At 37.1% G+C, this 27,944-nt stretch overlaps 1 protein-coding gene and 2 long non-coding RNA genes across 4 annotated transcripts in view; 2 read left to right on the top strand and 1 right to left on the bottom strand.

The window, feature by feature from the left end:
- The window catches only part of LOC309503583, a 194,824-nt gene that overhangs the window by 40,903 nt on the left and 125,977 nt on the right, over positions 1-27,944 (top strand). The gene's annotated exons all lie outside the window — the stretch shown is intronic.
- LOC309503453 (C-type lectin domain family 4 member M-like) overlaps positions 1-27,944 on the top strand; it is an 87,454-nt gene that overhangs the window by 18,080 nt on the left and 41,430 nt on the right. The gene's annotated exons all lie outside the window — the stretch shown is intronic.
- Positions 17,010-27,944, bottom strand: part of LOC309503530 — a 43,379-nt gene continuing 32,444 nt past the window's right edge. The window contains exons 2-3 of the long non-coding RNA XR_014207697.1: positions 17,693-18,494; positions 17,010-17,445 (exon numbers count right to left, since the gene is read on the bottom strand). This is a non-coding gene — a long non-coding RNA (uncharacterized lncRNA). The remainder of the gene's footprint in view (positions 17,446-17,692; positions 18,495-27,944) is intronic.

The raw sequence follows: 27,944 nt of genomic DNA, 5'->3' as shown, positions 1-27,944 counted from the left end.
TATTAGGGGGAAGCACAGGCGAAGCACTGCTACTTGGGCGCAGAGATATCACGCCCAAGTAGCAGTGCTTCATCTGTGCTTCCCCCTAATATAGTCCTTAATATATAAGTCAATATCTGCCTAGGAAATCGCCTAGTGTTAATCTGCATCACTATTTGTACTTGTTGTGAATACGCAGGCCACAAGAAGTAATTAGGTGGGTTTTAAAAAAAAATTATATCACTTTTACTCAGGACATGCTAGCTGGCAACAAAGGATTCCATTCATTGTGCTAAGCTAAGCTAGCGCAGACCCTGTCAAACTAAAACAATGCATGCACTGAGACAAAAATGCATTTGCCCACCTATCTAAATGTAGGAAAGAAAGTGAATAAGCCGGAATAATGCAGGTTTAAGGCCCGTTCACACCAAGCACGATAACTATAAAGATAACGATAAAGATATAATTCTAAAAATCGTTCTCCATATTAAAGAATAACAGAGTTCACACCACAACTATAACGATAAAGATATGAGGAACGATATCGTTGGGATCACTTTCAGAACGTTTTTTTTTTTCAGCTGTCGAACGATAAAACACTGACAGCCAATCAGAATCCATTCTAATTTAAAGGTCTCGCGCATTTAAAATGGAAGATGACATTGCAGAGAAGTTAATCGTCGAGGTACAAAAAAATCCTCCACTGTTTGACAAGACAAACCCCCTTTTCAAGGATACGTTAAAAAAGATGGATATATGGAAAGCAATCGGTCGTATCCTGGGAATAAATGGTGAGAAGTATTAACGATGAGATATTATGCAGTTTAGCATAGTGTAACAAAATTACCTCAGGTAGGCTATTCAGCGCTAGTTTTGACAACACTGCTGAAGTTGCAGTGAAAAAGGCGTTGTATACATAAACTAGGCGATGTTTTTATCCCATCATTGACTTCGTCAGCTAAATTCAATGTTAGATTAGATCGATTACACTAGACTTGCTAGATTCACTGTTTAGATGCGCTCGGAACATAGCATGCTGGCTGAGGACATCTGCTGGCAAAGACGTGTAAATGCAATAAGAACAGCAAAAACATATTCAATGACATGTTGTAAACAACAATTATAATAAAATGTAATCTATAACATCAGTCAATATCATTAAAGCTATTGTAGTACGTTTTTCTCATTTTATGTTCAAAATGTGTGTGTGTGTGTGTGTGTGTGTGTGTGTGTGTGTGTGTGTGTGTGTGTGTGTGTGTGTGTGTGTGTGTGTGTGTGTATCTTATTTATTTATAGGGGATAGTGCTAGGAAGAAGTGGATTAACATCCGAGATGCCTATCACCTAAGTAGAAAAAAAGCAGCCACCAAAAGTGGAGACCCAGCTAAATTTCAGAAGCCGTACAAATATGCAGGGATCCTGGAATTTATGATTCCACACCTTCAGTTCAGGGAGTAAGTTAATTATCAATAATCAGAACTTTACTTTTGCTTTACACTCATAATGAGTTAATTTATTATCTAACTATTTTAAAATCTCATATGAATTCTAATGCAGGCCACATTAAATTGTTTTAATAGAACATCCAGTAATCTACCAGATGAAGCAGAGGAGAGAAGTATGCAGATGAGAGACAGCTCGAGTCGAAAGGGCAGAAGAGGGCAGAACCAGGGAATAAATCCAATTCTGCACCCAAAAGAAGTGGCTTTTGTGCTCCATCTGCAGTTGATGCTGCAATAATGGAGTATTTGGGTAGCAGGAAACAGCATCAGGAGGATGAGCTAGATGCATTTTTTAAGTCAATGGCTACCTCCATGAGAAAGATGCCAGATCACACAAAAGCTAAGCTAAAATTTAAGATTCATGAGCTAGTCCATATGGCAGAAATGGAGTCAATGTATGAAGCTAGTGGATCCTCTTCAGCCAGTGAACTCGAGTACACATATTTATAGTCTTCCGCATACTGTTACAACGTAACTTTAAAATGTGCAGATAAAATGTCTTTAAATGTTGTGATTAAGGAATAAATGAGTCAATTTATGTGGTAAGCTTTTTTTAGTCATTCTAGTCAAATAATATTGTAGTGTTGAGTACATTGTGTTTTTAAATTACTTCATAAATATCATGAACAAAATAGAATGACATAGTTGTGCTACTGCTAACTGCAGTTCAATTCCCTATTGAGACACTCCAAAGCAAGCATTCTGCTGCCATGGGACTGCTCCAGTAGTGGACATAAAATAGTCCTTGTAGGCCTCCCTTATCAGAAATGCTTCCTTTGATGGATGATTTCCACACTGCTGTAGATTCTGTACAGCTCCACTGCTACTGGATTCTGCCAAACACTCTGGTGCTTGGTGTTGATTTGATGGGTCTGTGGTTTTGATTATGTAGTTATGCAGGACACAAGTGGCCTTTATAACTTTGTCCACATTTTGGGGCTGCAGCTTGATCCTCCTTTGGTACACCTCCCACTTGGATGCAAGGATTCCGAATGAGTTCTCCACCACCCTCCTGGCCCTTGATAGCCTATAATTATAAATTTGTCTAGCCTCGTCTAGGTCCTTTCCAGGGAAGGGGTGCATTACATTCTGTGACAGTGGGAAGGCTGCATCAGCCACAATCACATGGGGTATTGGTTGTGAGAATCCAGGCAGTGGTCTTGGTTGAGGGATTGCCAAGTTGTCACTTTTTATTGCTTTCCCTAAAGCACTTTGAGCAAAGATGCCCCCATCACTGTTGGAGCCATGGCCACCAACATCTATTATAGTAAAGCAATACCTGTGGTCAACCAGGGCCATCAAAACAATAGAGAAACCACCTTTGTAATTATAAAAGGTGGATACAGAGTTTGATGGTGCCTGGATGACCACATGCTTTCCATCCAGAGCTCCAATGCAGTTTGGGAACTGCCATCTCTCCTGAAATCCATCTGCAATTTTTGTCCAAGCATCTTCATTTGGTATGGGCATGTACTGAGGCTGCAGTTTTTGCCAAATTGTGTCACACACCTCCAGGATTATTGTTGCTACAGTTGATTTTCCAAGACGATAGTTTAGGTATATTGTTTTGTATGAATCTCCTGTAGCTAAGTATCTAAAAAACAAAACAAAAACAATGGCAATTTATGAACTAAAGTTGTTGGTCAAATGTTTACATACACCTTAAATAATCTGCAAAATATTAATAATTTTAGCAAAATGAGAGGATAATACATTTTGCATTTTATTTACTACTCTGGTGAAACTGTTTCACACAACATATAGTCCACAACACAAAATTATAGCTTTTTTTCAAAGCATCAGTGAACGTTTTCACCCTTTGCAATTGTATGGGTCCCATATAATATATATATAAACATCTGTTATGTAAAACAGTTTAATCAGACTGGTGCTAAAAACTTTATATTTTAATATTTCTTATTATTTTGCTAAAATTACTAACATTTTGCACATTCTGAAAGGTGTATGTAAACTATATGAACTTCATAGCCTACTACTGCTTTTAATATAAGGCTGCTATTATTATTATTATTATTAATACTATTATTATCATCCTTTAAACTACTATGTGCAAATAGCATTTCTGTAGCCAACATGTTGCTCCTTTGTCTCATCTTTCTTTCTTTTTTTTGTAGCCTAACTTATGAAATTTATCCAAAAGTTTGTTGGATAGCATTTCCTAATTACTCAGTGGCTATATACTATAGGGCAGGCTATGTATATTACCTAAGACATACTGCCAAACGGTCTCTGGCGCTGATCGGATTTCTGAAATGTGTTTGGCTCTTGCTGATGTCCTCTTTCACGATGTCCAGGATGCCTTGAAACTGTTGTTGATTCATTCGAAAATATGAATAAAATTTGTCTTCAAAAGACGACAACTCTCTAATCAGAGTGACGGATTCTCCCAACTCAAAATTATTTCCCTGTTATGCAGGTTTTTATGGAAGAGTCACATGATTACTAATACTATTGCATGGAATTAAGGTTGCAATGCTTGAAAGTTTTCTTATCACGAGTTATGAAAATAATTCATCCATAAATGTTGTTTAATTGTGAATTAAATGATGCTATGTTTTGTGTTTTGTCTTTAAGGACAAAAATGACATTCACATCAGACGAACTACTGCTCTGGCGGGTTTACCAGTTTATCTAAAAGAAGACTCTGCAGATGTTTTCAAGACACACAAGGTATGAAATGTTATATAGAAACAATTTAACCTTTTAGTTAAAATAATGTTTAAAATCTAGCTGAGCATTCAGGTTGTCTTAAAGGAGAACTCCGGTCAATTTTAACATTGAGCTAATTTTTTTGTAAATGTGGAGTGCTGTCAGTACAGAGAACAATGACAAAAATCGGTGTTGCCTACATCGTGTTATCCTCTTTTTAAAATTTGCACCCTGTTGACTTAAATGGGGCAAGTTTTAAACCTGCTTTTAGCCTCTTAACATCCTTGATGTGTCATTACAAGTGCACATGTGAGTGATTCCTTCAGAGTGAACGCGGTGAATCTGACTGCAGTAGATGTGAAAGATATGAATAAAAGTGATGTTAATTCAGCCAGCGCACATACCTGTATTTACTTCCTTTTTTCGGTAGAAGTCCACAGTAGTCGATTGTCGAGTTCTCCACTGTTGCTTAGTTACCTATGATCACGCACGTGAACTCGACAATCGACTACTGTGGACTTCGACCGAAAAAAGGAAGTAAATACAGGTATGTGTGTGATTTTGTCAATGATTTGGCCATCTGAGACAAATTTTGCAAATCCTAAAAGATTCCTCTGATCCTACACTAAAATCTGAACTCTTTGATCGTTAGTTTGACATGTTCACCGACAGCCGATTAATGACCGTTGCAATAAAATTTTACCTCAGATGAAATTCTGGCAGTGTCAGAAGATTAGACTCACAGTCCTGCAGTGTGACTTCACCTATGACGACTGTCAAATAACCAAAATTAACGTTAGAGTTTTCTTTGTAGCCACCATTTCAATCTGGTGTGTTATTCAGCTCACATCACCAAACTTGTCATTGATGAATGATGCCACTATTTTTAATGTGTCTTGACTGTCGTACAGTCTGACATTAATGACATCTGAGATCTTACAGTGTGACATGACTTGCAGCAAGGATCATGTTCGTACAGTCTGACAAGAAACAGTCGCTAAGGACTATTATAAATTGCATATTGTGCACCCCGCGTTAAAGGGATAGTTCATCCAAAAATGAAAATTGTCAATATACTCACCCAGTCCCAAGCCCATTAAGACCTGTTCATCTTTGGGACAAAAAGGTTTTTAAAATGTTCATATTCATATTTTGTCTGTCCATCTAAGGTCTTGGGTCTTTTTTTTAGCACATAAACATTTATCAGTGCACATGCATAAAGCATATCAAGTTAATTCAACTGAAGTTCAAACACACTTGTTTGACACAAACCTGCTTGAGCTTTCAAGACCTTTGATGCACTTTACACATGCGTTGATCAAGGTTTATGTTTCATTAATAAACAGATTAATTTTCTGCTTTAAAAGCTTCATCAGAAGACTGATTAAACTACTTTATTCATAAGTATTACTTGTACGATGTCTTAACATGCTTCCATACTTTTTAAGCCTGGAAATATGGATTGCCTAGACTTTCAATGGATGGACAAAAATTAAAAGAGAATGTTATTTATTCTGAAGGTGAATAATACTCTTCTGGGTTTCGCATGACATGAAGGCAAGTAATGACAATTTTCATTCTTGGCTGAAGTATCCCTTTAAACACCACCTTTTAGTAACAAAGAAACTTATTTATTCTACATTAAATTTGATTTCTAAATAAAAATGAAGGCTGTGATAGATGTTAATTTTAAAGGATTAGTTCACTTTAAAATTAAAATTAGCCCATGATTTACTCTCAAGCCATTCAAGGTATATATGGCTTTCTTTTTTCAGACGAATACAATCGGAGTTAAAATATATCCTGGCTTTTCCAAGTTTTATAATGGCAGTGGATTGCAACCAACGGATTGAAGCTCAAAAACGTGCATCCATCCACCATAAACGAATTTCAAGCGGCTCCAGGGGATTAATAAAGGCCTTCTGAAGCAAAGCAATGAGTTTGTGTAAAAAAATATTAATATTTGAAACTTTATCATTTAAAATAACTAGCTTCCGGCCATACAAACATACGGATTCCACTTAAGTGTAAAACGCAACTTACAAAAAATGCGATGTACTGCTGATATTTACGCTACGCCATGATGCACTATGCTAATTCTGACGTCATAAGTTGCGCTTTAGGGGCAAGTAGATTGCGTTTGTCCGGAAGCTAGAATTTTATTTTGTAACATGTTAAATATATTTGATTACAAACTCATCGTTTTGCTTCAGAAGACCTTTATTAACCTCCCGGAGCCTCATGAAGTTTGTTTATGACAGATGGATGCATGTTTTTGAGCTTCAAACTGATGGTTGCAATATACTACCATTATAAAGCTTAGAAGAGCCAGGATTTTTTTTTTATATAACTCCGATTTTATTTGTCTAAAAGAAGAAAGTCATATACACCTAGGATGACTTAAGGGTGAGTAAATCATGGGCTAATCTGTTCTACAGGTTGTATATCTTTTTACTTTACTCGTTATCTTTAACTTTTAACTATCTTTAATGTTTTTTTTACTTTTCCTTTTGATTTTTTTCAAGAACATTTAGCTGATACACCTAGTATTAGTACCTAGTAAAGTTCTAGTATTTGTCCAAATAAAATCTTGCTAATTAACAATTTTGTTAAATGTATTGTTACAATTAGCATTACATTTTTGTAAATATTAGTCAATTGAACTGCATAACCATTTTTCAAGGCTTTGTTGTAATTTATGAACATTTTGTTATGGTGTCTGCCCTGACTATGGCCTGTTTGTTTTGTAGATTTGTAAAGACATGCATTAACAAAGATTTATTTCAATCCATTTAGAGAGAGGATCTTGACCAGGCACAAAAGGCAGCAGTTGCCATCATTGCTGTCGAGGAAGAGGTTGAAAAGTTGCCTTTCAACCCACAGGATCTACTTATTGTCCTTTGAAGATGAGGTGGTAATGTCTGCAAAGTCCTGGGTTAGTGCACTGGTGCTGATTTTTGGGCTACTGTATGCCCTTCACATAAGCTACCCAAAGAAGCTGACCGTTTTTTTTTTTTTTTTTTGTTCATACAGAAAGTACTGCTAAATCTCGAAGATGGGAAGGCCAGGCCAAAGTTGCTTTCACTTAAAAATGAACTTCTGATTGACTAAAATGGAATCCATGCTGTTTCTGGTACCATAAGGTAATTGAGTTTGCTGTTTTTTTCATTTTAAACAGCAGTTTTTGATTGTTTTTTTTGTTTTGTTTTTTTTACAGTTCCCCATTTTTGCTGTCTGTTAAAGTTTTAATAGTTGATTGTGAATATTTCATGGGAAAAGTGTGTCTGATGAGATTGTTTTAATGTTATTTGGACACTGATTTAGTTTTTAAAATGTCCCTGTTTGGGCAGACTGTTAAAGTCTTAAATGAATAGTAGATGTAATGGTTAAAGTGTACATTTAATGAAATTGTTTTAATGTTATTTGCACACTGATATAGTTTTTAAAATATCCCTGTTTGGGCAGTCTGTTAAAGTCTTAAAGGGGAAATGAAGCAGTCAATCAAGTACAAAATGGATTTCCACTATAATCAACAATAAGAAACATGATAAATGTAAACATATAAAAGAAAAAAACGTAATATCTTTCGCGGCCAGGGCGCCGCCATTGTGCAGTATTCTAACATGTGACGTCACGGGGTTGGTTGGCTTTAAAGGCTCTGGGCTGAGTTCAGTAAAACGCAGTGAAAGACATAAAACTTAACATTAAACTACGCATAAAAAGCGTTCATCTGCTATCATATTATCATGTCAAACCTCTCATACATGTTTGCATCACACTGGCTCGTTAACAAGATGCATGTGCTGGTCGAACCAGCGAACAACTAACGTTAGGTACAGTCATTGTTAGCTAACAGCTGTAAGCATGAACTAGCTAAATAACGCTAACTTAGTACCAGACAAAAAGACGACGTCTAACGTTATGTTAACAAACTGCACATGCACACTGTAGATGTTTGTGAAATAATTTTTTATTCAATATAATGTTTTACATTTTACAGACGTTACTATTTACAGGCTATTTGCTAACGTTATAGCTTGTGTGTGTGTGTGTGTGTGTGTGTGTGTGTGGACTACTCTTCAATCCTACTCTTCAATAAAAAAAAGCCATCTTCCTGCTTCATTCTGTAACATACAGATCTGTATTATGCTATTGTTTTTGATTCTGTAACATACAGATCTGTATTATGCTATTGTTTTTGATAGTGTTATAAATTTCTTACAGATAATCACGGTGATCATTGCGTTTGTCTTACCGAATGTGGTATCTTCCTGTCAGCAATTACAGTTTTTCTATAAGCTTTTTTTTAATAATGCCGACAGTAAAATGTTGCCAGATATTGCTACGAAAAACAAGCAACAATTATAAATTTTTTTATAATAATCCGAAATAAGTTCAAAGCTTGTGTTTTGGAAATAAGATTAATATATCACGAACCCTAACATTCAACTTTCCACTTTAATAACTTCTTAAAGTGTGACATTAAATCAGAAAAACAAGTCCAGAAGACTACTGTCACCTTTCCATTAGATGGATCTGGCAACACTGGATCGCACCCGCGCCCTCACAACGCGCTCTCAAGCCCCGTTCACTGCGCTAGATTCTCGCAGCAAAATGAATTGCAAACACTCATATGAGGTTTAAACGGCTAATTAATCATTCAGAGAGCTTGACATTTTATTTTTGAATGTAAAAATATGACCGAGGTCTGGACCTCGGTGACACGGCTACGGCCATGTATCACCGGCTGTTCGACATAGCGACGTACCACTGCTCTGTTCCCACGCCGTATCGACTCAAATGCATAAGCAATGGGACACACGGGCTCAACAGGTCTTTCAAGTTCGTCTTCCTCCATTTCAAATCAATTGCGTATTCAGTCCGGTCCAGTAACGCTTCACTCTCTTCACTCACCAGCGGAACCAACCAACCCCGTTACGTAGGCTGTGACGTCACTCCAAAATGGCGACTCGCTAGCTAGAAATTACGAAAATAATTTTGTCATATCTGTGGTTTTAACAACTTTTTAAAAGAAAATTTTTTGGCAAGGTGATTTTTCTAATATATGTAGCTACTACCAGTGCCAAAACATGGACGTTTCATTTCCCCTTTAAATGACAGTACCTAATGGTGATTTATTTGTTTTTTTATCAGACTATAATGACAATACTGGATATTGGAATGTTCTGATGAGTACTGCTGGATCTCAATACAGTTAATAGAAGAAATTACATCTCCTCATCTTTATTCCTGTGTCCTGACCGATACACCATCCTGTTTACTGGCTGAAAACCTTGATGAACTAGCCCTGCTAGAATACCTCACTAACACGATCCCTTCCTGCTGATGCTCTTATATGACACTGATATATCCACTCGTTTACTCCACTCAATCTCCCAGTAACAGCGTCCACACACACTCTCTCTACACAACACCTGAAAAATATATCCAGCAAATCTGTCTGGATGATCAGGATACGGTTGCTCTGGGAAAGTGTCAGTAATCACTCTGTTCCTCTCAGACAGACGGAGGTATATATTCACTGTGTTCAGATCCAGAGTGAGCTGATGGGAATCTGATGGAGATAAAACACATCAGAATCAGGAATTATGAATCTGTCTGATCTTTTAATGGACACTGTAAAAACGACTTTTGCTGCTGGTTGAATGTACTGGTAACACTTTATAATAACTGCATGCTATGAATCATTAGTTAACCCATCCAAGTTAGTGTACACACATTAGGAGTAGTGAGCACACACACACACACACACACACACACACACACACACACACACACACACACACACACACACACACACACACACACACACACACTGCAAACTTTGAAACTGTGGACACACGCACACATTGAGAGTTAGGTGTCTTGCTCAAAGGCACCTCAGTCATTTCCTGCTGGTACTGAGAATTGAACCCACAACCTTCAAGTTACAAGTCCAACTCACTAGATAGTCGATGTATTTTATCAATTAAAATTTGGTGTGTACAGATTGTATACATTTAATGTATACAGTATTCCATCAGCTATACTTTCCAAGATGCACTTATTTGTAACAATCCTATCGCATGTTCCTTTGAAATAATTGTTATTTTGCTCTTCTTATTTTAGATGGTGTAAGAGCAATTTTCAGAGATTAATAAAAACAGCATCAAAGGTGTAAGAAACTTTCAAGAGGCAAAACTGTTTTGAAGAGAAAAGGTTTATTCTTTGAGGATTCTTTTCACAACCGCAGCCACCCAGCTGTGAAACAGAATGACCTAGTGGACTCAATAAACACAGACATTTTATACAGGTTTCTGACATTCTTGACTCCTCCTTTCCCAGTTTCTGTAAATTTCCTTAAAGACATCTTATATCTCAAGCCAGTATGGACTGGTTTCCTTCATTTACAATCTAAATGACCTCCTGCTTCCCTCAGGAGGGGGTCTGGGACCCTATTATACTAAAACTCTTTCTCGTGCCCCAGGTGTCCGTTATCTTCCTGGCCCGTCTGGCGTTATTGTGTTTGTTCTTTCATGTCCCTTCAGCTGTTAGAAATCCTCACAGAAACACATGACTAAATGAAATGAACAGTTTGGAAACGATGAATATAAGTAATACTGAATTTTCCATAACAATGGCGAATAATTGTCCATGGAGGAATTGATGGGATAGCAGGAAAATCATGTATCTTCAAGAAAATACTAACAACAAAGCCTCAACGGTGCTTCAGTGTTTTTTGGAGGCTGTACAGAGTCATGGATTGCCTGTTCGTGTCCGAAGTGACAAGGGTGGTGAAAATGTTGATGTTGCTCATTTCATGTTGGAACATCCCTTAAGGGGACCAGGTATTTTAACTTTCAATACTTATTTATTTTTCAACTTACAATCTCATCCCCTGTACTTAACAGGTGCATGCTGTAAGATATGGAATGAGATGTTGATATTCATGATGTTGTTGTTTTTCCTACATTACGAATACAACCAACATTGTACCTTTAATTCTTCCTTTTTACTTGGCAGAAAAAAGGAGCATGATCACAGGCAGAAGTGCACACAATCAACGAATTGAGCGATTATGGCGTGACTTGTGGTGCTCAGTTCTCAGCAACTATTATGCAGCCTTCCGTCATCTTGAGGACTCTGGCTTTCTAGATCCCAACAATGACCTGCACATCTTATGTCAACAATTTGTCATGATTCCCAGGATAAATGCACACCTTAATATTTTCAGAAGCACATGGGACCGACACCCTCTTTTTTCACAAATCTCCTCAGCAACTGTGGATTTCAGGACATATTTCAAGCACAGAAACATTGTGTGATCAGGTGGAGTAAGCCTTGATAGCTGGGTATTTCTGTATTTAAAAAATAAATAAATTATTAAATATTTTTTCAGAAAATCCTTATAATTTTTGATCCTGTTATTTCAGTTGGGATCTGATCAGTTGAGCATTGACTGGGATCGACCGGTCGTGACCGAGATTGTTGAAGAATCAACAGTTTCTATTCCAGAACCCCCTTCCTTACTTAGGGAGCTGGTTGTGGCCAAATTACAAGACAGTGTTGACCCTTTCATGCACAGTTACACATTTGGCATGGAGGTTTACAAGGAACCTGTTAGAGTTCCCTCTGCTTGCACATTTGATTGATTTTGTTTAATTGTTTGATGTATTATAGCAAGTAACTGTAATTACTTTGTGCTGTAAATAATGTGTATAGAAACAGATGTATGATTACTGTTTTATTCCCAGCTGCTTAAGAGCCATATAGAGAAGCAACCCCTTTACAGTGGTGATGACAGTCAGAATAACATTTTGTTTTCACTGCTTAAAAAACAAACAATCAAAAAAACACGATCATTACCTGTAACTGTTTGTAATGTCTGGCATTAGCAACGACTATATACTATATTATATACTATATACTATATTAGCAACTAAATAAAAATAAAAATTAAATCTTGAATGTGTCATAATCATTTATAAAATAAGTTTTCTATAACTTTAATTAAAATGGGTGGTTTTTTTTTTGTTTTGGTTTTTTTTACAAAGGGTAATTTACCAATTAGAAGCCTGAAAATGGTTGACGTTGTACGCGCATCTCAGGGCAGCCCGCCAAATTTGATCAGAGCTGCGCACCTCATTTCAGCGGTACAATGCAGAGAGGTCGATTTCCGTAAGTTGCAGTTATTCCGTGAAGTTGATCATGTATTTACGACTTTTTAATGTTTAAAAGCAGACAATATAATTGTTTGCTGGGTCTAGGCTACAAGCTCATTATAGTCTACCATAACTAATTTCTGCGGCAGCAACAGAAGGAGGTGGTCTTGTATAAAAACCTGTTAAGATGCCAATTTTTAAGAATAAAATTATGTAATTTTTTTAAATTATTATTATCTGTAAGTTCTGCAAGTAAATCACAAGGTTTATTAAAAGTCTTGTTCATCATCAAATGGTGATAAGGTTAAATACAGGTATAACAAAATTCTTAATGATCATTTCAATTCTGAAATTTGTGGACAAAATAAACAGTCACGATACAGCCTATTGTGATGATTAAACTTTAAGAGGCTATGACATAAACGTGAGCGCTGCAAATTTCAAAATAAAGAGAAAAAAAAACCTATTGGACCACATCTCGCGGTTTCACCCATATGAAAAAAACCTGCATGGTTCATATATGGCAACCATATATCTTCCTTACTTAAATCAGCCAGAATTACCTTCTGTGTTTCATATAAGGCCAATATATGTCATATACAAAATCAGACCGATTATGGCCCATTTCATACTAAATAGCACACATATAACTTAGGGGATTTTTGCGTCATATATGAATACTGTTAAAAGACTTATATGAGTTTTACATGAAAAAAGTATGCAAATGTGTATGGTATTAGTAGAAATATATAAAATTCATATATAAATCATTTAAAGTTCTTATATTGAATCATATGCTATTCAAATTAAAGTCATATAGAATTTATACACATTTTGTGTCATTTGTTTATGTGTTTCATACAGATTTCATGTTTTGATGACCAACATCTGATTCACTTATATGCAGTTGGCACATTTTTAAAGGGATACTCCACTTTAAAATGAGAATTTTGTCATCATATACTCACCCTCATGTTGTTTCAATCCTGTATGAATTTCTTTCTTCTGCTGAACAGAAAGGAAGATATTTAGAAGAATGTCAGTAACCAGACAGTTTCTGGTCTCATTGACTTCCATAGTATATTTTTTTCCTAATATGGAAGTCAATGGGACCAGAAACTGTCTGGTTACTGACATTCTTCTAAATATCTTCCTTTCTGTTCAGCAGAAGAAAGAAATTCATACAGGTTTGAAACAACATGAGGGTGAATATATTATGACAAACCTTTATGAAGACTGTTCATTTTCCTACAGGATTTGAAAGAGCAGTTATAAAGCAATGACATTGTAAGACCGTGTATTTACATTATTTGTGAACTGTCTGGGCCTGTTGTTTGTGAACAAATCATAACATATTATTGCAAATGAACAAAGTTGAGTCAAATATGTTTCTAGAACAGTGATTAAAATGTTGAAAATTGGCTGGAATATGTTTTTGTATATGTGACATGAACTCTGGTGGTGATGCACTCTAAAAACTTTTAATATGATTTACTCAATTTTTTGGTTAAACATTTTTACACTTAGAATTGATTAGATTTGTAAGCAGTGAAATCAATTACATACACTGTATTAACTGAGTAAATGTAAGTGAAACAAATTAAATAGATCTGAGTAACTGCATTTGGTACATTAACAAATAAAATTGAATAGAAATAATTGGGGGGGGAAACTAGGGCTGGGCGATAATTCGATCTCGATACGGGATCGCGATACATTTTTTAACGATTTCGATAATATGCTTGGGACATATTATTCGATATATCACATGAAAAAGTAAGCGCAACAACAACAGTATCAGTCTGCCGGCTGCCGTATATAATTAATGCGATATGGCTCAGGTTTCCGTTGTCAGGTAATGCCGTAATGCCAAAATGAATTTGAGAATAAGCCTAAAATGTATAAAGCAAAAATACACCGACCTTTGGCTATGTTATAAAGGAACAGGCTCTACCGTTTGAAAGTTATTAAACAACATCGCATGCTGCATTTCAAATAAAGCGCACGCCTAAAACGGCTGTAATATAGACCTAAACAACGAACGAATGAGTGAGACGTTTCAAATATGGCCAGGCCCAGGCAGACTAGCCGCCTGTAAAAGCTTTTTTCAGAGGCCAGACGCGACGGACGATGGTGAATCAGGAACGCCTGAAGCCTCAGATGTCCAGACAGCTCCACCACCACCGGAGAAAAAGCAGAATCGGATCAAGACGAAGCAGCGAAGTCGCCTTGCGGAGGACAAGGTTACGCGGCTTATGCGCATTGCAAGTTGTGGAGAGACACTAGCCGCGTTTCCATTAGGCGACCCTTCAAATTGCGCAAATTGAAATTGCGAATTAAAAATACGCACAATGGAAGCACGTCAATTTCGCAAAAACTCCCGTTTATCGCAAAAAAGTTTTTATGCTCGCATGAGGAGGTTTTTCAGGCAATTCGAAAAAGGAATATTTCGCAAAACTGATATGGAAACAGTTTTTTGCGCATTTACAGTCACCTGACTTAGAAGACGCGGTGTGTGTGAGGTCCATGTATAGCTACGCAAATAATAATAATTTTATATAATTTTATTATATTATAACATTTAATAGGCTATATTTAGAAGACGCTTTTATGCAAAAAAGGAACAAAGCTGAGTGTGGAGCGCGCACTGCATGGCACGGAGGCGCGGGCGTGACCACTTGCAATAACAGTGGAAACAACTTAAAATACTCTATCATTTCTGGTCATACAGAAAATAATAATACATTATTTTCAACTACTTTTATTTGTGTAAACTCACAATAACAAGAAAACGTTGTGCTTTTGTAAAATAAAATAAAACAATCAGACGCACTTTCATGATCTCCGTAAACTGGAGCGCGAGAACTGAAACAAAATATAGCCTATTTAGGCTAAAGCTTGAAATGTCCACTTTAAAACGAACAAATTCGAATCGAAAGTTAATACCTTCTGATTATGCAATCCATATGAAAGGTGCATTTCTCTCTAAAAGCGCATCTGCTTAACAGTGGTGGAGATGGAAATGTGATTTTAGCCGACACTTAGAAAACAATAGTTTATTAATAATATTAATGACTCTTCTCATTCAGCACTGCGGGAAAAACATCAATTTCAGGTTCTAATTTGGCCTTAGAAAACCAGTAAAATCGACATGTTTTCCATATTAATTTGTGAATATTTTAAATGTTTAATAAAGGGGCAAAAAGTCATAAACAAAAATCTGAAAATTCGTCGGTATTTACTTTTTTTGCGCAGCAGTTTGTGTAGCCAGTTCAAATAAAAATTTTGGTGTTCAACTTTGCGTTTTAAAAAGACAACAACCGTTCATTTTTCGTTTTTCAATTACGGGTTAAAAAAGGAAAAACGAATGGACACAAAAGTAGCCTACATGGATCGTTTGGACAGAATACGAGACAGAGTTCTTTATTAAATTCATAAAAGAAACAATAATTAGCCTATAGGAATACTGGATTCTAAATCTTAAATAAATGGCACAATCAAAACCTCGGAGCAGAAATGAGGGCGAAACACCCAGAAACTCCTTATATGTGTCGTTCGCAGTATAAGGGTCTTTCCCTGCCATTAATGCTCGGATAACACGCCACGTCAGAGGAAAAAAAGGACGTTTTAGTCGCCTAACAAGTAATGCATTAAGTAGCATTAATGGAAACGCCGTCATTTCGCAATAGTTTTTTTTTATCGATATTTAGATAATAGCGCAAAACATTTGCGCAAATCTGTAATGGAAACGCGGCAACAGGGACGTTTTGATTTTAAGTCGGCAGCTGCACAATTCAGCACTGCAAAACAGCGTAAAAAGTAGCCTAAAATGACGCGAGACAATGTTATAGGCCTAGTCATTTGTTTGTTTCAGTTCATTTGACAAGGAGTCATTTCACGGTGGCCAATTTAAATGTTACCAGCTAAATGAGACATAGCCTACTGAGAGAGTATAATTAAGTTCGCTTGAGTAAAAACAATAGGCTACTATTCAGATATTTTATGTGGGGAAGGGGGATTGGTTTGTTAAACTATGAATGTGAAACCATAGTAAAAACAATTGGCGTTGATTGACGCCAATCGGACGTTCATGTTTTTTTCCGTCTATTTGAAAGTTAGGCTAATAAACATGTTGCATTCTATACGGCCTGATTATGTCATTTTTTAAGTTACATAGCCTGCCTCCAGTTTTCCTCAACTTGACTAATTAAGAGGCGATATTTGACCGGCAAATCATCAAAATGTCCGGAAAACGAAACCTCTGCCGGTCAAAATCAAAAAATGTAAAATATATTGAAAAGTGACCACTGACCAGTCACTTACTAGTTTGCACTTGTTTGAAAGCATATACAACTCTGTATGGGCGAAAGAGCGCTGAATTTTCTTTTGCCAGTTGTGGGCCCTGCTGCTCTCTTGACCAATGGAAAGATTCCTACAATGTGGGAGTGTAATATGAATCCTTTGTCTGCATGAAGACCTTAACAAAAATATTTTGTGCTCATTATTGGAAGGCATATTGTTTAATTTTTCATGTTATTAAACTTTATTCTAAAGTTTCAGTGAATCTCTTGTTTCTTCAAGCTTCAGGATGTCCCTTACACTGGCAGCATCTGCAAAAACTACATATCGTGATAAGAATCGAGATCGATCAATATGGAAAAACATATCGTGATAAAAAAAAAATCCATATCGCCCAGCCCTAGGGGAAACATTTAAAAACAAATATTTATGAGTAATATTAACTGTGTTTATATGCCAGTAATATTAACTTTTTTTATTTCCTCTAAACCTTTGTAAAAATATTCCATACAACCACCGGTATAACTACATGACATAGGCATTTATTGTCGATGAGTAGCCTATAGCAATACAGCATATTTTATACTATTTTAAACACATATACAATATTGCCTACATTTAAACTCATGTAAGAAACATTTTCTAAGTAAAAATTAAACATTTAGGCCTAAACATTCAAGTGTAATCAACCGGTCTGTTATCCAGTATCCACCGGATCAGCGCTGGTTCCTATGCCGGAGATGGGCTCGCCTCTGCGGGGTATCCTCTAACTTTACACCGCCGTCCTGCGTCACTCACAGCCGAAAGATGCTGCGACGCGACTGACTCCATCACCTGCCAATAAACACACAGTGCACAGTTCTGAGGACAGTTTATCATCCAAATTAGTTATATTCATTATCTTTAGGAATATAGTCGTGTGTTTTTTATGCAAGGCGTTACAATCATGCGAAAAGGCAGACGCGAATCGACACTCGTTTAACTCGTGAGTAACATTGTGTCTCTGTATGTTCTTTCGCATTAAATAAAATGATTTGAAGCACATTAATGATTATACAGATAAAATAAAACATACACACACCTGAATTTCACAGAGGAAATGCACCAATTCTGCGCCGCTGAGAAGAGAAGAGGAGAACTGTTGCTTTGGAGACTGAAGAGAGTTCATACAGCGCGCGCTCACTCAACCGTTGAGCTGTCGTCGTCACGTCAGAGGGTGGGGGAGGGGTGCATTGTTTTAATTGAGTAAACTTAATCAATTTCTTATGCGTGTTAAATATTAATAATATTGATTTTATTTAAGTAATATTTGTGGTTCTTGAAACAGATCAGTTTAATTATCCATTCTCAAATATGGTGATGGAAATTTCACAAATATATTAGCTCAGTGTATTTTAAATAAATAATTGGTTAGTCAAATACTAAATTATTTTAGTGAAAAACTTATTTTTACTAACTGTAAATTTCAGACAAAATTAATTGTTGGAGTTTTAGTCAATTATTTCGGTATGTTCAACTCAAACTATCAAGTAAATGATATTCAGAGATTTTATTAAGTGAATAAAGTTAATTATTGCTGTGATATTTACTAAGCCACTGAATTATTTTTTTTTGATTTTTTAGAATTTATTTTTTATTTTACCCATAAGAATCACTTCGACATTTAGGAAAGTTTTATGTTTGTAGGTTAAGAATAGAACTGCCTGTTGTATACCATAGTAGTACTGTGATAAAGTTTAGAGAAATTGTCACAAATGAAAATGAAAACAGGTGATGCAGGATTTAAAATGAAAACTATTTATATGTGAAATATGCAACTGTATCTTGTAGAACACACTCTAATAAATGTGTGCTTGTGTGTGTAGTTTAAATGTTGTGTAACACTCCCCTAAGAACTAAGTGGAGTTTACACTATAAAGGGAGAACAGTCGTCCCGTTGGAATAAATCAAAAAGAATGGAGGAGTTTTAAACACAAAATAAGACAAATAGAATAGCAAAAAAGCCTAAAGTGTATTTATAAGACAACAGTATAAACCCAGTAAACAATTGCACACTCGTGAATAAAGGTTCGTGTGTGTGTGTGTGTGTACAAGTCTCTCAGTCCAGCGTGTATTATTTGCAAAGTCAGATCAGCCTCACCGGCAAGGATGGTAAATCCGTGAGCAGAATCTGTGGTGTCTCCAGCTGTTTCAAGTTCCCCGGATAAGTAATCCACACTCCAATGAAAGGTTATACTCCACAAAGGATCGGCAGTCGATGCTCCAAAAACAGCCAGGCAAAAAAAGACAGGTAATCCACTACGATCGTGTCCGTATCGTAAATGAATGAGCGCGCTCCCGATTGCCGGTATGCCGGTCCCAGAGCCATAGAGAGAGAGAGTTGCGACACTCCCATAGACCTCCGTTGTAAATAATGGCGGCGCTTTTAACCGCCTACTTCCGGGATATGAAGATCGGAATAGTTCCAAACACTGTCATTTGGGCGTTGGACACCATTCACTTACATTGCTGCGCGTCGAGTTGTTCCAGAGTTAAGTTGCCGAAATATCGACCTCTTTTGAATTGTCAACTGTCTATATTGTATCAGAGGCCCTTTGCGATGCTTATACTGGTCTTCATTTGTACATGCACAGCGTAATTATTTATATTTTATGTTGGTTGTTTCAACCAATTTCCAAGCACTGCCTGCTAGCTAACGTTAGTTAGCTAGCGCGACTTCGTCAGCTAAGATTTCGGTAATGAATCGCTACCACCTTTATAGCAACTTTTATTTAATTAAATTTTTGGGGATATACTAACTTTTCATTATGTTATTATTGTCTTGAGTGAAGCGGCTTGTGAGAACAATGCTGGACCTTTAGGATTGTTATGGCCATCACCAGTCCTGTCTGTTTCATGGATCACCTGCCCCTGGTTTTTGTTTTTCTTGTTCACACACACAAGCACACATTTTTGTTGTCTGTCATTGTTTAATAAAAAATATTTTATTTGAAAACCTTCATTTGTATCAGACATGCTTAAATTCGTTTTTAATCTGTTATAGTTTTTATAATGTGTATGGCCTTAATCTTAAAATAATATTCTTAGTCTTAACATGATGATGTTTCACGTTGTGGTCCTGGGGGTGGCCACTTTCATCAGAAGAAGTGAGCTAGCTTCTAAGCGAATTCTGAACGGACCGCCACGGCAGACCTCTTTGCGTGATCACGAAGGTAGGCTAATGGCTGAATCAAAATTTATAAGCAAAATCACGGGAATCAATAGCCTAATACAGCCCAGTTGTGCTAAAATAAATATCATGAGACGTCCATCATCAGATGAATGATATGGAAAAGTTAAGTTAGAGCCGCTAAAGCCAGTGCTACTACCCATGCGAACATGAACACTAAGCTTTTCCCTCCAAAAATATAGCTTAAAACTTATCTCAAAATGCAAAACTGACATTAACAAAATGCAATAATGCAATAACAGCTGAAAAAGTACTTGGGTGTGTGTTTTATTTTATATTTACCGTTCAATAATGCAATCGCTGCTGTCTGTCCCATAGAAGAACATGACAGCCAGCGTACGTTTTGGAACTATTGGGGCTTACATGAACCACGTGACAGCCATAGCGGCGACATCAAAGAGTGTCGCAACTCTCTCTCTCTATGGCTCTGGCCGGTCCTATATATTTAAAAACACCCTCTCAGTTCCTGTTTGGGTGACGTGTAATCACGTGACACCCCGTCTCGCCCGGAACGCATCTCGCGAGACGGGAGATGCAGCCCAACAACACAAACATAGGGACAGATACAGGAGAAAGCATATAAAACAAAATGATCAACCAAACACTCCTATTAGTCGATCTACTATAAATATACTTCCCCTTATGTGGCCACGCTACAGTTGTGTTTCATCTAAGGCTGATTATACAGTATATACAGTAACCATGATTGACTACAGGCATAGGGCTCGACTTAGGACAAGATAAGAACAAGCATGAGTGAAGTAAAGCCTTATACTGATTGGTAAACTGCACTGTGTTTTATACACGTCCATGCTGGACATTCATATTAAATTAGCATTATTTTCCTATGTTTTTACATCATGAAAATCTATATGGAATCTCTATGCTTCATTTGTATGTAGGACATATATGACATAATATGATTAAAAATATACTAATATTATACAATTTATATATGTGGTTTTTGCAGCATATATGTCCCTTACAATATTCTGTTGGAACATATAAGAATCACGGGAGTTTTTAGCAAACCTTTTCCATATGGGCAGTGCATTTTGCGATCAATGATTATAGCGTATGTTTATGCCAATGCCAAGCGATTGCATAATCTACTGTTGATGTATTTTTGTAATTATCAGTGCTCGAATTGAATCAAGTGTTATGGGGGTCCCCACCATATTTTTATTTTTTATTTTGGGGGGAGGGGTTGGGGTCCCAAAAAGTGATCTTGCTAAAGGGGGTTGAGGGCATGATGTTCCACCGTGAAAATGTAGATTTTTCTGATTTAAGTTACATGTGCATTTGTTTGAAGGCCAAAAATCTGATAATAATAGCTTTAAATCCATGTCAGTGGGCAGTGGCATACATTATTTGTCAAGCAGATAGGAGGATCAAAGATCGGTGTCAGCAACTTGTTTCTTTCCTGAATGTTTTTGGACTTATTAGTCCAATTAATGGTTCAATTTCTCACTCATAATCATCAAGATGAGCAAACACAGACAAGCGTAGGCCTATAAGATACAAACGATGATTCACTGAATTCTGAATTCCCAGTGCTGATTCTGGTGAAACATTCGAACACATTCGAGGACCATACAAATACACTATTATTATTATTATAATACTAATATATTTAATAGGTGCTTGTGTTGTTAAATTGAGCTTATATTTTCTGTAATTAGCTAAGAACGTGTTAAATAGGAACACAATACTTGTGAGGATACTCACCAAAAAAGGGGTATTTTTATATAATTGTGTGTTTTTGTCGGTTGAAAGACGATAAGATTCAAAAGAGAACGCAATACTGGCGCACAGTCTAAAATAGGGGGTGGGGTACTTTCTGTAAACACCGATTTGAGTTTTCAATAGCGTTCTATAGCACTATTTTTCTCCTATTTATTTATGCATTTATTTATTTGCATTTGTTCCCTCAAACTGTTGTGTTATATTTTCAAGCTGAATAAATCATTATGTTGTTATGTGTTTTGTCAGATTAGCATTTATTTCTAACTTGACTCTTATTTCCTATATTACAGAGCAGAACGTGAGCGATTACAAGCTTCTGAAATGCTCATCAGACTTGATCAGAAACATAACATCGTCATCCACATTCATCCCGACTCAGTCTCATCCCCACACAAATCCCCTCACCTTAAATCCCCAGCAACACCATCCATCAACTGCCGTTCTCACACGGACATCCACACTGCGTTCCAATCCAGTCATCCAATCATCTTCAATGTCTGGACTGTTGGACACAAATACACTGTCACAAAACCTTTTGCAAAACGGTCCAACATATGCCATTCTGACCCCCTCACAATCTAATTTTGTATCATACATTCCAACGCCAAAGTTTTCAACCAACTTCGATTCCAACAAAACTGCATACAAATACACCGTACATGTCACAAAACAACTTGCAAAACAATGCAACACCAGCTACTCTGACACCTCTGTCTTCAGTGACATATATGCCTAGACAATCTCACACATTTACCAGAAGGAGAACACAGACGGAGACTGTTTTAAGGGGTGTTTTCAGCCCTTACAAAAAAGCCCAGACTAGAAGTTCTTTTCAGTACACACAGACTGTTGTCTGGCTGAAGTGAACTGTAACCTGCCTCCTTCCCAGAAAGAACGCCAGATTTTGGCTTTATCTGGCCTAGGCTTGAAAAGGGTGATTCTGGTGTGCACAACAGGCACATTTGAGGAATTAAACACCCATCTAACCAATGCGGGTAACTCTACTCAAAAGTGCACACGGCTTTAAAATACTGCGATGCACTCAAAGCCAAAACTTAATTGGCATACCGATACCAAATTCTGGTTATACCATACCTTATCTGAAGGGTCAGCGTGGCTTAAATAAAGCCACAGCCTACATTGCACCACTACAAAACAACCTTCCTTTGCAATCCATAATGACAGAAACATCAACAGAAGATATGGTAAGATTAATGTTTTAAGTGAAAATTCAATACACCTATATTAAGTAGGAATACATTCTGAAATAATAGTAGTATAATTATAAATTAATAATTAATAATTGTTTTTATAATAAATGTTTAACATAATTATTCTTGTATAATATGTGTTGTTGTTGTGTGTTATTTTTGTTTGTTTGAATGAAGTCTGCCAGGAGTGCTCTGGAGTTTTTCCTCTTTTTGAGCTGGAGAAACACATTCAACAGTGCAAAAGGTAAACTTCCTTTCTTGCACACATGTTATTTTTGTCTCCTTTAGCAGACCAAACTCTTTTTTCATCATCTTTTAAGATTTTCATTCAGATAAAATAATGAAGATAATTATCAAAATGAATTTGTTTAAAACTTTGTTATATACTTTGCTTATTCGTTGGATGAAGGTGATCTGAATTAGCGTCAGTGTAATGATCCATTACAAACTACATTTCAACTTATTCTAACCGTAACCCTACCTGTCATGATTGTGTTCAGTTCATTTCAATTTTCATGGACTTTCAATTTATATTCTTAAGTGACAAGTTGCCTTTGTTCTAGTTTCCCGCCAGTCATTAGTTATCATGAACACTCACTCACTCATTACAGCTGTTCATTTAGTTCTTCACCATATTGTGTGTAGGAGGCCGTTTAATGTTGTTTTCTTGTGTTGATCAAACTTATTTAATCCAGAAACTTGTTTAGATGCAATAAAAAAATGATGTTTTGCTTTTTTCAGGTCCAAAGGGCAAGATCACCAAACAGAAATGCACCAAACAGAACCAAACCAAACATTTTTTACATTTTTATTATGTGGATTCATTTACAACACTATGCTTTGTATTATATTACCTTTGTATCAAATTACAAAAAAACTAGTTAACGCTGCTGTGAGGGTGTTTCTAATACACTGTGGGAGTAACGGTAAAATTGTCAAACGCTATTGTGGAGTTTTTCACTGGCACACAGCTGGCCGATGGATCTCCGCAAGTATGCGTTTCCCCCGGTGAGCCTAATTCCACAGTTACTGTGCAGAGTCAGGGAGGAAGAGGAGCAGGTCTTGCTAGTTGCCCCTTATTGGCCCAACCGGACCTGGTTCTCTGAACTCATACTCCTCTCTTCAGCCCCTCCCTGGCCCTTCCCCCTGAGGGAGGACCTTCTCTCTCAGGGGCAGGGCACCATTTGGCACCCACGTCCAGACCTGTGGAGACTCAAGGTCTGGTCCCTGGACGGGAAGTGGAGGTTCTGAGGGTCTACCACAAGCTGTCGTAGACACTATCACCTCTGCTAGAGCCCCTCCACGAGACTGGCTTATGCATCGAGGTGGAACCTGTTCGTCGATTGGTGTTCTTCTCACGGAGAAAACCCCCGAGTATGTTCGGTCTGATTGGTGCTTTCTTTCCTGCAAGAGGGGTTGGAGCGAGGGCTGTCTCCCTCCACCCTCAAAGTGTATGTTGCCTCTATTGCCGCACATCACGATGCAGTTGGTGAGAAATCCCTGGGGAAGCACAATCTGATCGGCAGGTTTCTTAAGGGAGCAAGGAGGTTGAACCCTCCTCGCATCTCTTCCATACCCTCTTGGGACCTATCTCTGGTGTTAACAGCACTTCAGAGACCTCCCTTTGAGCCCCTGCGGACAGTGGAGTTAAAAATTCTGTCTCTCAAGACAGTTCTCTTGCTTGCACTGGCTTCTATCAAGAGGGTAGGGGACCTGCACGCTTTCTCGGTAGACGATTCGTGCCTGGAATTCGGGCCGGCTGACTCTCAGGTGACACTGAGACCTCGGCCCCGGATATGTGCCGAAAGTTTCCACTACTCCCTTTCGAGATCAAGTGGTGAACTTGCAAGCGCTGCCCCTGGAGGAGGCAGACTCAACCCTAGCTTTTCTCTGTCCAGTCCGCGCCTTACGGACTCATCTGGACAGAACGCAAAGCTTTAGAACCTCAGATCAGCTCTTCATCTGTTTCGGAGGCCTGCAGAAAGGGAAGGCAGTCTCTAAGCAGAGGCTGGCCCACTGGATGTCATCATCTTGGCGTACGATACCCAAGGTGTACCCAGATGGTGGACAACCAGAATGCCTATTACCGCCGCGCCAGCTGCCGCGGCGAAATCACCGCGGCAAAAATAAACCAGCCGCATTTCAAAGTCGTTCCCGAAATGACCGCCAGGTGGCGCAAAGGGACATTGTGCAAAACAGCAGCAATTGCCGTATTTTAAAATTTAAGTGGGTTAAATTTAAAACTCTAAGCCTAATAGGCATATTGTTCATATATATAAATAGGCCTATTAGGCTACAACAGAATAGAACCAAAGATAGAATCAATTTTAGAACTGAAAAAATAGAATCAAAAGTTAAAAATAGAGACAATATTAGGAGCAATGACGCTGAATATTTTTACTATTCTATTGAGGAATTAGATAAATGAAGAGCTCTCGTGAGCGATACAATTGCATAGTAATTTATAGTGATTTCAAAAGCAGTCCTTAAAAAAAAATACATGGAGTAGTGTGGCATAATTTTTGAGAGATTACGCGGAACGCGTTTTAGTTAAGATCCTGGTTTCAATGCCCTTATATAGGCTAGGCTACTGCTTAAAAAAATGTCACAACGCGTTTTGAGATTGTTTTGAATTAAAAATTGAAGTTTAAAATGTAGTGTTTTGGCACACCAGGTCGAGTGGCGTTACGCATTGTTCAAAAATCAGGTTTTATTCTGGCATGTTGAATTGGCGATAGAATTTTTTTTAGATTTTAGATTTCGTTAGATTTTTTTTCTCATAACAGCTAAAATAACTTAATATATGCCTTGTCTTAATATGACCTACTTAATATAGGCAATAGGCATATAATAGCCTATATAATAAATTAGCAAAACTTGGCCACTAAATATTTAATTTTCAATTATTTTAATTATCACAATTAAAGTTTTAATTTTATTAAATTGAACAAGCAGCATTTAATCAAATATTCTAAAAGATGTATTATTAATAATAATGTTATTTCAACATAATATTTCGTTTTTTCGACATAATATGTGCGTGCAACAAGCAAGATGTGTATTTGTAAATCCGGTGATGCGTGCATAGATTTTTATCAATAAACTAGTGTTTTCTGACAGTGTCGATTGCAAAGATGAAGTTGACGATCGCCATATTTGTAGTGAACGCACCTAGAGAGAAATGCACGTAAAGACATAATCAGAGAGTAGCCTTTTTCTTTTCGTTTTGAATTATTTCGTTTGAAGGGTTTGGAGGGTTTCAGTGGAACTCTGATAGCGTGCTGGAGGACTAGATTACATCAAGCTTTGTGTATTTGATGTATTTATCATGTCTGTGTGAGGCATACGCTGAGTTTCGTTAAGTTAGGAGGATGAGATGCGCTCCAGCTGACGTGCAATGCAAGTGACCGCGCGGGCGCCTCCATGATTAGTGTCTGTTATATTTGCTTCTCTTACTTATCTCTTAAATCCAGCAATTGGTTGATGAAAAATTGATTAAAATTAAGATACAATTTATAGAAAACGAAATTCACTTTAAAGAAAGGTTTTCTACTAAACAAAACTTAATGAAGTGGTCAAAATCATGTCTGACCCACTCCATATCCATCTCTCGATATAATGCATCCTATCTTACTCGTGCTGTTCACTTTTCATATTCAACATAGATGGAAAAAAATAACATTAGAATATTTTAACAAATATGATACTAAATGAGATTATTTAATGGCTACAACAGTATAGTAGGCCTATAGACTCTATTTGTACAAATTGCTGAACATTAATTTAATTAAATGAAACCTTGTAACGAATTCACACTGTAGGGTAGACTGTACAGTTGAGACACCTTAAATAACTTGCGTTCGCAGCATCTAACTTGCGTTCTTTTGAATGAAGAGCGCTTCTCGCTCGTGTGAGCGAACACACACTGGAACGTTAGGCCATGTTGCAACGAGTGAATCGTGGCCGAGTGGTTGAACTTACGTTACGATCATTTAGATGACACGGGTTCGAAACCCGAACTAACTTAGACTACTGATATTTTTATATTAGCCTATTAATGCATTGTATAGTCTATTGTTGATGCAGAGAGATTTGTCTATAGTTCTAAAACATAGTTTTTTGCTTATAGCCTATTTACAAAATAAAATCACCATGCATTTCCATTTTACACCAAGGAACAAATATTATACAATGACTTTACTTCTGTAACCTATAATAATTCCAATCGTAATTTCAAAAGCAGTTCTGTTAAAAAAACATATATATATATATATATATGACGTTTAAACGACAAACAATAAAATCAGAACCAGTATTCTGTTGCGTTCATGGTTCCAGTGGCAGTAATGCATCCACGGCTTTTCAAAATGTCACAAAGCGTTTTGAGATTGTTTTGAATGAAATATTGAAGTTTATAATTAAGTGTTTTGGCACACCACGACGAGTGGCAAACTCTTTGTTTTGTTTTGCAAACTCAGCTAGCCTGTGGGGGGTTTGGAGAAGGCAATAGTTGCTTTATCGTGGGGGTGCAGGACAGAGGTGTTAATGTTCCGTCTTTCATATGGAGAGTGTCGGAGCCAGCCTGAGCCTGATGAGCAGGCAAAGGCAAAATTCTAAGGATTAATCTCAAAATCTCCAAAAGTCCATAGCCTATGTACAGTAGGCCCTATATCTTATTAAATTTTATATTGTAGTTTTATTGATTGTATTTAAAGGTTTTCCACAAACAATTTCAATTTAGCAGCTCTTTAATTCGCGACCCACCTCGTTTTATTGTGAGGTGAATTCAGCAAGGCATGTTGTATCTTTGAAGGAACAAAAGCTATTTGTTACAGTTTTTTCTTCGTGATTTGTGTGGATGACACACAGCGACATATACAGTATTATCAGCTGTTTGGTGTTTTTTTACGCTGAAATGCTTAATTTCGAGAAAGACCCGCCGCGCGCAGTGAGGGAGACCAAACGTACTAAAAAAATATCCAGCCCGAGAGAGGCAAAGAAAAACGCCTGTTCTTAATTTATGTTGCTTTGAACTTTTTTCGTTTTGTACCGTTTTAATTTTTTAATTTAGCTGCAATTTCTTTGACAATAGAAATTTAAAATGTTGCAAGAATAAGATTCTGTGTTTCTTATTTTGCATCACAAAG

This window comes from Leuciscus leuciscus (assembly GCF_965113295.1).
Source record: "Leuciscus leuciscus genome assembly, chromosome: 7".
Taxonomy (NCBI): Eukaryota; Metazoa; Chordata; class Actinopteri; order Cypriniformes; family Leuciscidae; genus Leuciscus; species Leuciscus leuciscus.
This window is presented reverse-complemented; position numbering and strand designations above follow the sequence as displayed.